General features: G+C 40.8%; 1 pseudogene; it reads left to right on the plus strand.

Annotated features, from left to right (window-relative positions):
- The first annotated feature begins 4,668 nt into the window (after window positions 1–4,668).
- LOC109489160 lies at window positions 4,669–8,688 on the plus strand (annotated as a pseudogene).
- Window positions 8,689–9,504: the final 816 nt, after the last annotated feature.

Below are 9,504 nucleotides of genomic sequence, written 5' to 3' on the forward strand. Positions count from 1 at the left end.
CCTATCATTACATTGTACCCCTGAAACTAGTATAAAGTTTTATGTCAGTTATACCTCAGTTTAAAAAAGGGCTCGGCCCAGTGTCTGAGAGAAGCAAAGGGCATTCCTTCCTCCAGGAGGACGCCTATTCCAGGCTACATGCCTTGGTGAGCAAAGTATGGGCTTCATGTCAACCCCACAAGCCCTCTGGATGGGCACCTTTGTGAAGCACACAAACCGCACAGCTGTACATGTCAACTCTTGCAGGTTCATACGTGATAGGACTGGTTCAGAGTTGCCTTCTTATGCAAGCCAGGCCAATCAGAGCCCTTCTGTGGATTCTGTTCCAACTAGACCCAAGAAAGTCATACACTCTATTGGTGAAAGTCAAGAGATTAATTGCATGAGTTATCAGTGACAGATTTCTACTGTTCGGAAAAAAAAAAAAATGCCTTTGGTAGTGACAAAAAATGGTGCCAGCATCACAAAGAAGTAAGAACAAGAAATGGCAAGCATTCCATCAAGCACTGAAGTTCCTGGTTCCGGAAGTGCCTGTGATCAGCAGCATCCCTGCCTTCTCATGGGTGCGTGGTTTGGTTGTTCAGCCCTCCCTTGGATTTGATGAGTCAATAGACATTCTTTTTGCTTTAGCTTCTTTTAGTTAGATTTGCATCTTGACAACTTGGTTCATGAAAAAATGCAAAGGCACTACAGTGAGCAGCCATATATCATGGCAGCCCATGCTTCTAGAGGTGGCTCCATCTTGCGGAGATCACCTCCCTGAGCAGCTCCAGCACAGAGGGGGTAACTTCGACCTAAACATAGAGAGGTGCATGCTCACTGAATGATTAAGAAGTGACAATTCCCTATTTCTATCTGTATGACCTTATATAAGTTTCTAGACCTCAGTTTTCACAAATGTAAAATGAGAATTTTAATATTTTCTATTTCATAGATTTGTTGTAAAGATTAAAGGAAACAATGCATGTAAGTATTTGGGATAGTACCTGGCACCTAGTGTTCAATACATGTTTGATATTGCTATTCTTTTATTATTTCCAGTGTCAGAATGGTGCTTGACATAGGATAGGTATTAGCAAGAGTTGCAATGGATATAAAAATCTCATTTTAGCCCTAATCCATAGCTAATAGTCTTTGACCTTAGGTAAGATATTTTTCTGAACTTCAATTTTCTCATCTGTAAATGGGAAAAATAATTTTTTTGCAAGTTAATTGAAAGATAACATGAAATAGTGTGTATGACCAAGTTTTATAAACTCTAAAACTCTACACAACTGTAAAACATAAAAGATTAGAAAGATGAATCTAAGTTTGCTTCTTTTCAAAGATGCTGAGATATCAATATTTTAATAACTAAAAAAGAAGTGAAAATTTGAAAACTGACATTCATCTATTGAATACAGCAGGCAGTATATATCCTAAAAAATAAATATTTTTTTTCTCCATTGGAATCAATAAAACTTTTAATTTTGATTTGAAAAAAATGCATCCTTCAAACATTCTTGCTTTTCTTGAATTAGCCCACAAGCAAAAATCTTGCTTTCTCTTCATGAGAGACTGTCTGAGAATTTTGAGAATAGCCCAAGCTCAGCCTGGGAAAATAGCAACTTTAAAATACAAATCAACTTTTGGCATGATGTTTAAAACATTAGCCTACATACAACAAAAGAAGCCTCAGATCAAACCATCTGTTTTCTTCACATGCTAGTATTTGATAAATGGAGATTTTAAAAATAAAACTGAATACAATCATCTCTGGACCGTTTCAGTGAAAGAGTAGCCTGAACAACAACAACAAAAAAAACTATTGCTTTTTCTAGCAAGTTTGAAGATATTATTGAAGAAGACGTTCAGCAGAATAAATTCAAGTTAAAGAATAAAAATGTGAGACAAATTTTGAGAACAGACAAGTTGAACATAGCACTACAACATCCCATTTCTCTTTTAATTTAGAACAACGCCATCTGTTCTCTGCCACACCCCCCTCCCCTCTTAACCTGAACATTTACAAGGAAGGAACTAGAAGGTGGAGGGGATCAGAGAAAGCCCAGGCGTCTGACTCTGCCATTTTCAAGCCTGGCCGCAGACCCACTGAGTAGCTCCTCGGTGATGTGGTCCCAAGGTTGTGGCAGACACTGCTGACTGCCTTCCAGCAACACTTTCCCTTGCTTAGTTGCTAACAAAAAGCTCAATTTTTCTCAGTCTTCAATATGCCTAGCCCTACGGAATTGGTCTCTGTCAAATCCTTGCTACTACAGGTGGTGGAATGACCCAGTTCTGGCCAATGTGATGTGAGGGGAGTCTGCTGGGGGGCTCTGAGATAGTTCCCCACCAGACAAAAGGGGAAAGGCCCATGAGCACACCTCTTCAGTCTTTGAACACCTACGTGAGGATATGATGCCTGAAGCTGCTGCAGACCTCTAGGTAGCTATGATGGGAAGACAAGCCCATCAGTGAGACTGAGTCAGTGGCTTCGCCATGTTGAGCGGCTGGCCCCACTCCTGAAACTCCCACCTCTAGACATCTTGTGACATAGGTAATTAAATGATTTATTGGATAAAATACTGTTAGGTGACTTGTTACTTGTAAGGAAAATCACCCTGACAATAGGGTCTTCCACAGAAAATTTTGTCCCCTGCTTTTTCTCCCTTCTGTTCCATAATACCTGGACAAATAAGTTGCTACCCATTTAGAAGCACAGAATGTCAGAATTGAAAAGCACTCTACATCTCCAATTAACATAATAAAGTAAGAAATTCAGAAGTGGTTCCCTTGTTTAAAGAGTTGAGCCATGTCAGAGCAAATGCCTAGGGGAAAGGAGAAATATGCATAAGACACCTGAGAAATATGCACAAGACTCACTTTGGAGTGAGCGACTGTATCAAAACGATTTCCTAGGAGATTTGCCTGTGGACAGAGAATATTAAGCATTAGGAAAGTGTGAAGAGGTTAACTTTAAGAAACAGAGAGGGGAATCTGGAGGCTTCAAGATCAATGTCTTCTTAAATTTTTCTAAGGCCGGACCTTAAGTAAATTTTTCCACAAATGTCATGTGAGATGGAGAATGCATTTTTCCAAGTTGCCTCCAGAAATGCAGAATGAGAAGTTCCTCCAGAGGGCGTGAAGCTCTGGCTTCACCAGGCCTGTGGCTGTTAGACCCTACTTGGTCATTGGCAAGGGGGAGGTTATTAAGTTCATAGAACCCCTTGAAAGAGATTTTAAAAAAAAAAAAAAAACCAAAGAGCTAAAATAATACTATTAGAGTTACCAGAGAGCATTTTTCAAAGCTGCAAATATTTTCTGAACTTCTGCAATCCCATTCTTCCATAGCCATGTAGATGCAACCTGACTAATCAATTCATCTGAGGTGTTGCCTATAAGATTTTCTTAAAATTCTGACAATTCTTTCTTCCATTTTTTTGCCTTAACCTTTATAAAAATGAAGATTATTTTGATCAGAAAGAACATATTCTTTTAACTTAATTATAAAACTAGTACATGTTTATATCCATGTCTGTCCTCTAAGTGCATATCCCTAGCTCTATTTAACAAAGTACACAGAACATAATAGACGCTCAGCAAATATGTACAGCATCTGCATGAAAAAATGCAGAAAACTTAGAAATACATAAAAATAGAATTTTAAAGAAACCTCTTATCCTATATAATTATTTGTAGACAGTCAAATCTTGTTCCATAAACATGTTTTCTATATATATTTTAAATTGTCTATTTCTTTTCCTATAAAGGGGAGGCCTATAGTAGTTGTTGTTTCCTGAAAACGTTGGGCTTGTTGGAAAATTTCAACTACATTATCCTCTCCTATTATAAGGAACAGAAGGAATGTAAGCTGCTCCCACAAGTTTACACATCTGATGAAGACATATCTAAGTTTTCTAACTGCCACTACAAATTTCTCTACTCTGCTAGGTAGGTCAGTCTAAGACATTCGGTAGAGTTTTATAGTTCAACTAGAACAATTTAAAAAGCTGATGTAACCAGAGTAAATAAATAACAAATGTTCTTCATCTGCTATTACATGGGGTAAATGCAAGTCATAGCATATTTTCTTTGCTCACTTGAAGAGTGACTTATGCACTGATGTCACCAACCTTGTTTCAGGGGCTGTTGGAGTTGTGCATGCAGCTCTGGAAGTAAATGAAGAGTGTGTCTTGGAAACACCCTAGAACTGTCCTCATTAGCAAAATAATTTAGCAAATATGATGCTGATGCTGCTGTACCAATTCCAGGTTGAGGATACACGCCATTCCAGGAAATTATCTCCTGCAGACCCTCTGAGTGGTTAGGGCTGGGGTTTTTACTCAGAAACACTAGGAAGAAATAATTGAGAATTTGGTTTTAAGTTTCTTTGGGCAGACCATTATAAAATTGTATTGCAAATGTCAACAGGGAGCCACGAAGGGACACAACAGGACTTGAGTTCAAATTACAATCAACCTCTGGGGCATCTGGGTGGCTCAGTCAGTTAAGTGTCTGCCTTTGGCTCAGGTCATGATCTCAGGGTCCTGGGATTGAGCCCCCAGTCAGGATCCCTGCTCAGTGGGGAATCTACTTCTCCCTCTGCCCCTTCCCCCCAACACACACTCATTCTCTCTCTCTCTCTCAAATAAATACATATTTTTTTAAAATTACAGTCAATTTCTGATCATGGTTGAGCACATTATTTGCACACTGGATTATCCTTATCCTTGGCAAATTGTCCTTGGGAAAAACAGGGAGGTAAGGACAGTTCATTTTAGCTTCCAGTTTTCCCATCTAGCATTCATTCAACAAATATGTACTAAGCACATATTTGACACCAGTATCCTTTTAGGTGAGAACCCTGCAGACAACAAAACAGAGTCCCTGACCTCAAGAGTCTTTGTTTATTAGGCAGATACTATAAACAAATCAACAAAAAATAAATAATATGATATTAAGTAACCATAAATGCTACAATGAAAAATAAAGGAGGATGAGGTGATGAGAGTGATATTTCAGATAGGGTTCTCAAGAGGAGAGGCAACTCTGATCAGGAAGAAGATAAACCAAGAACCCAACCTTGGGCTGCATGGAGGAAGAGGTCCCAGGCTAAGGGAGCAGCAAGAGCAAAGGACCTGAGGCAGGTCTGTAATTGGCATATAAGAACCAGCAAGGAAGCAGTGTGATAAAGCAGAGTGAGCAAGGGGTCAAGTCTGTGAATTGGGTCCAGAGAGATAGACAAGGACACAATCATGCAGGACTTGGGGGCCTCAGGGAGGACTTTGGGTTGGTTCTAAATGCCAGTAATGTGACTGGAGGGTTATTGCAAGACACAATTCAATTTGCCTTTTATTTTTTTTTAAGATTTATTTATTTGAGTAAGAGAGAGAGCATGAGTGGGAGAGGGAGAGGGAGAGAGAATTCCAAGCAGACTCCACACTCAGCAGGGAGCCTGATGGGGGACTCGACACAGGGCTCAATCTCACAACCCCAATATCAAGACCTGAGCTGAAACCAAGAGTCAGTCGCTCAACCAACTGCACCACCCAGGTGCCCCAATCCAGTGCCTTTAAAAGAATGCTCTGGCTGCAGTTTAGAAACTAGATTGGGGGTTGGGGGGGGTGGGGAGAAGAAAGGAGGCTAAAAATAGAAATAGGAAAACCAGTTAGGGATTATAGAAACCCTCCAGAGACAGGATTTCTGGCTCTGTTGGATATGGTGTGGGAATGAAAGAGAAAAATGAAGAATAACTGGTTAAGAGCCTCACCAACTGAGTAGTATTATTAGTAAGAGAAAAAAAAAGACAACCAACAGAATGGGAGAAGATACTTGCAAATGTCTTATCAGGTAAAGGGCTAGTATCCAAAATCTATAAAGAACTTATCAAACTCAACACCCAAAGAACAAATAATCCAATCAAGAAATGGGCAGAAGATACGAACAGACATTTCTTCAAAGACGACGTACAAAAGGCCAACGGACACATGAAAAAATGCTCCACATCACTTGGCATCAGGGAAACACAACTCAAAACCACAATAGGACACTACCTCACGCTTGTTAGAATGGGTAAAATGAGCAAGTCAGGAAATGACAGATGTTGGCAAGGATGCAGAGAAAGGGTAACCCTCTTACACTGTTGGTGGGAATGCAAGCTGGTGCAGCCACTCTGGAAAACAGTACGGCTGTTCTTCAAAAAGTTGAAAACAGAGCTACCCTACAACCCAGCAATTGTACTACTGGGTATTTACCCCAAAGATACAAATGTAGTGATCTGAAGGGGCACCTGAACCCCGATGTTTCTAGCACCAATGTCCACAATAGCCAAACTATGGGAAGAGCCCAGATGTCTATCAACAGATGAATGGATAAAGAAGATGTGGTGTGACTAACATAATAAAAAAAAATTTATAAAAAAAAAAGATGTGGTATATATACACAATGGAATACTCCTCAGCCATTAAAAAATGAAATTTTCCCATTTACAACGATGTGGTTGGAACTAGAGGGTGTTATGCTAAGCAAAATAAGTCAGTCAGAGAAAGACAATTATTATATGATTTTGCTGAGATGTAGAGTTTAGGAAACAAAACAGGATCATATGGGAAGAGAGGAAAAAATAAACAAGACGAAACCAGAGAGGGAGACAAACCATACGGAACTCTTAAACAAACTGAGGGTTGCTGGAGGAAAGAGGGGTGGGGAGATGAGGTAACTGGGTGATGAACATTAAGGAGGGCACGTGATGTAATGAGCACTGGGTGTTATATAAGACTGATGAATCACTGGCCTCTACCTCTGAAACTAATAATACATTATATGTTAATTAATTGAATTTAAATAAATAGAGAAGCAGGTTTAGGAGGGTGTGGGCAGGTAAACAAGAGACCACTTTTAGACATAGGGTGAAATTATAAGAAAATCCCTCTTGATGGGGGTGATTATTGCAGGTTTGCACTTTGGACCCTGCTTCTATCAAAAAAAGACATTAAGACAGGAAAGGCCTGGTTAAGATTATCTCATATACTCTCATAAGGCCTTATAGTGTGGGGTCCCCAGGGACTTGGGGGCAGCTGCCCTTATTGCTATCAGAGATGGCAGTGAGGTGGAAGACACATGTACCCAGCATGCAGCAACAGTGTGGCACCCAGGGAAAGCAGACTGTGGTGAAGGAAAAGAGTGATTGTCAGGTATTCCAGTAACCCCAGAATGTCAAGACCAGCTACATAGTTTGGGGAGACCGGAAAGGAAACCAACCCAGAGAACACCCCACACTGGCTTCTATCTTATTTGTACTTAATAATGTGTACTTTTCCTCATCCTACTGTTGATGTCCTGCTGTAGCTCCTGAAAACCTGGCTATGGTTAGAAGCCCTGACTGGGAAGATGTACTTGGAGAACTCCTGGTGCAACATTAACTTTGGCAATTAGAGACAGAAGGGCACCCCTAGAAAAAGGTCTTCAGGGACCTGCTCAAGTCAAAATGAGGTGAAGTTTTAGGAGGAGCAAAGAAATACAAATTGAAGATGAAGAATGTGTGGACCTTGATAAAGAGAGACCGGCTGCTGGTTTGGAGGGCCCAAAGAAGGGATTGTACAAAAGGAACAGATTAGTCTTTGTCTGAAGCTATGGCAGTGGGAAAAATTGCTGTAATCAAGGTTAAGGCTAAGAAAAGATGTGCAGTCAAGACTGATCTAGATGAGGATATAAATGCCCTGAAACCGAGGCTGTGGGGGGATGTTGAGGTAACTGTGACCCAAGCTATCATCCGCAGAGTTGGGGTGAGGATCAGAAGTACAGTAAACTGTTTTACAAGAATATTTTTGCAATTCTTCAATCTGTAAAGGCCAGAGAAGAATGGAATGTACCTGAATTGTGACTGGCCCCCAATACAGCACCTGTGGATCCCATGTTATATACCCAATGTCCTGTCCCAGCTGTCTACAACAGATATGATCAGGAGACATTCACAGGAAAAGAAGAAATGGACATCTTCAAAACTGACATGATGGTACTTGCCAGGGTAAAATCTACCAAAATCTGTAACAGAGGGCGACACATCTGCCGGTGAGACTCAGCCTCCTGAACACGGCCAGTTCTGAGACCAGTTTCTCAAGCCAGGTTTCCACCAAACCAGACAAAAGGATCTTTAGCACCCATCATCAAAAGTTAGGCAGCTACCACCTCTTTAATAACCAGGCTCAATGCAGAAGACCTTCTCTGGACTCTGAAATTTGTCCCATCAGGTGAAAAGCAAAAACAAGGCTGCCACTGAGAAAATGAAGCTATGATTCAGAGTAGAGAAGAGCAGATGCAGCCAGAAGACACTACAATTCATGTCTGGGTTCCTTATGGAGCAGTAGACCAGCCCCATGAGAGCATGCCTCAAGAGACCAACCCCGTCCGTGCATGCCCTTGGAGTGGGGGGGACCAGGTTGTAGCAGTTTCTGTACAGAGTCCTGTCTGGCAGTCCAAAGCTTGGTCATGGCTTTTCCCTGATGGATCACCAGTTGATGTATTTGCTAAATTTGAAGACTTTTGTCTAAAATATTATGACGTTTGTCTAGATCCAAATGTTCAGAAATAGGACAGAACAGTATCAGAACTCAGTTATCACAGAATTCCTTTGGACAGATCAGTTTTTTTACAGTTCTGAGAACCCTTTACAGTTACATAGTGAAACAGACATCCCTCTTGAGATTCTGAATTTCCTCCCGTTTCTGGAATTTGGATTAAGAAACATGGATATACCTTGACCTAAAGGCTGAGACACAAGCTTTAATGAATTTACCAAAACTTACAAAAGAAGGTCCCAGACTGATCTTTAACAAGACCTTATTTAATGCTTTGAGGAGAACCCTGATTCATATACTTATGTTCTGTGGCTTTAATCTTTTCCAGATGTCTCCTCCCAACTCCGGACTTCCTTCTCTATGTCTTCATCTGCCCAGAAGCTCCTCCCCTCCCTCGCACTCCCGAGTTCAGGGAGCGGCACAGAGTAGAAACTCCTCCCACGTTTCCGACTTTGGAATGCTCCTGCTAATTGAGGTGCAGTTTGAAAAACAAGATTATTGTTTGTTATTCTTATTGTGAGTTTTGTAATTAGACGATTGCTGTTTAGCACAGATCAGGATTGCCACTGGTCCGAAGCCTCACCCCTGAATGATCTGTGTCTAATCAGTGTCGTAAATGTCACCCCACTCTACTGCTCTGATATATGCCCTCATTAAGGTCGAGGAGAAGAAATTTAAATACCAGGGTTGAGCTCCTGAGCAATCATAGCCTTTCTGTTGATCACCTAATGAAAATGTATGGCATGAAATAGTGAAGAGATCAGTTTGCAGGGTGACACGAGTTTCCATGGCTGTGCTCACACCATTCTCAGGGAAGGCTTCAACCATGCTTGCTCTTACCGAGCATTTGAAGATTCTCCCAGTTATAGAAAAGCACAGTAGGACTGAAGAGAGGTTGGGCATGTTAGTTCTGCAATTTTATTACCAAGTGATATACATAAAATTAAGA

The sequence above is a fragment of the Ailuropoda melanoleuca genome, chromosome 19 (genome assembly GCF_002007445.2).
Source record: "Ailuropoda melanoleuca isolate Jingjing chromosome 19, ASM200744v2, whole genome shotgun sequence".
NCBI lineage: Eukaryota > Metazoa > Chordata > Mammalia > Carnivora > Ursidae > Ailuropoda > Ailuropoda melanoleuca.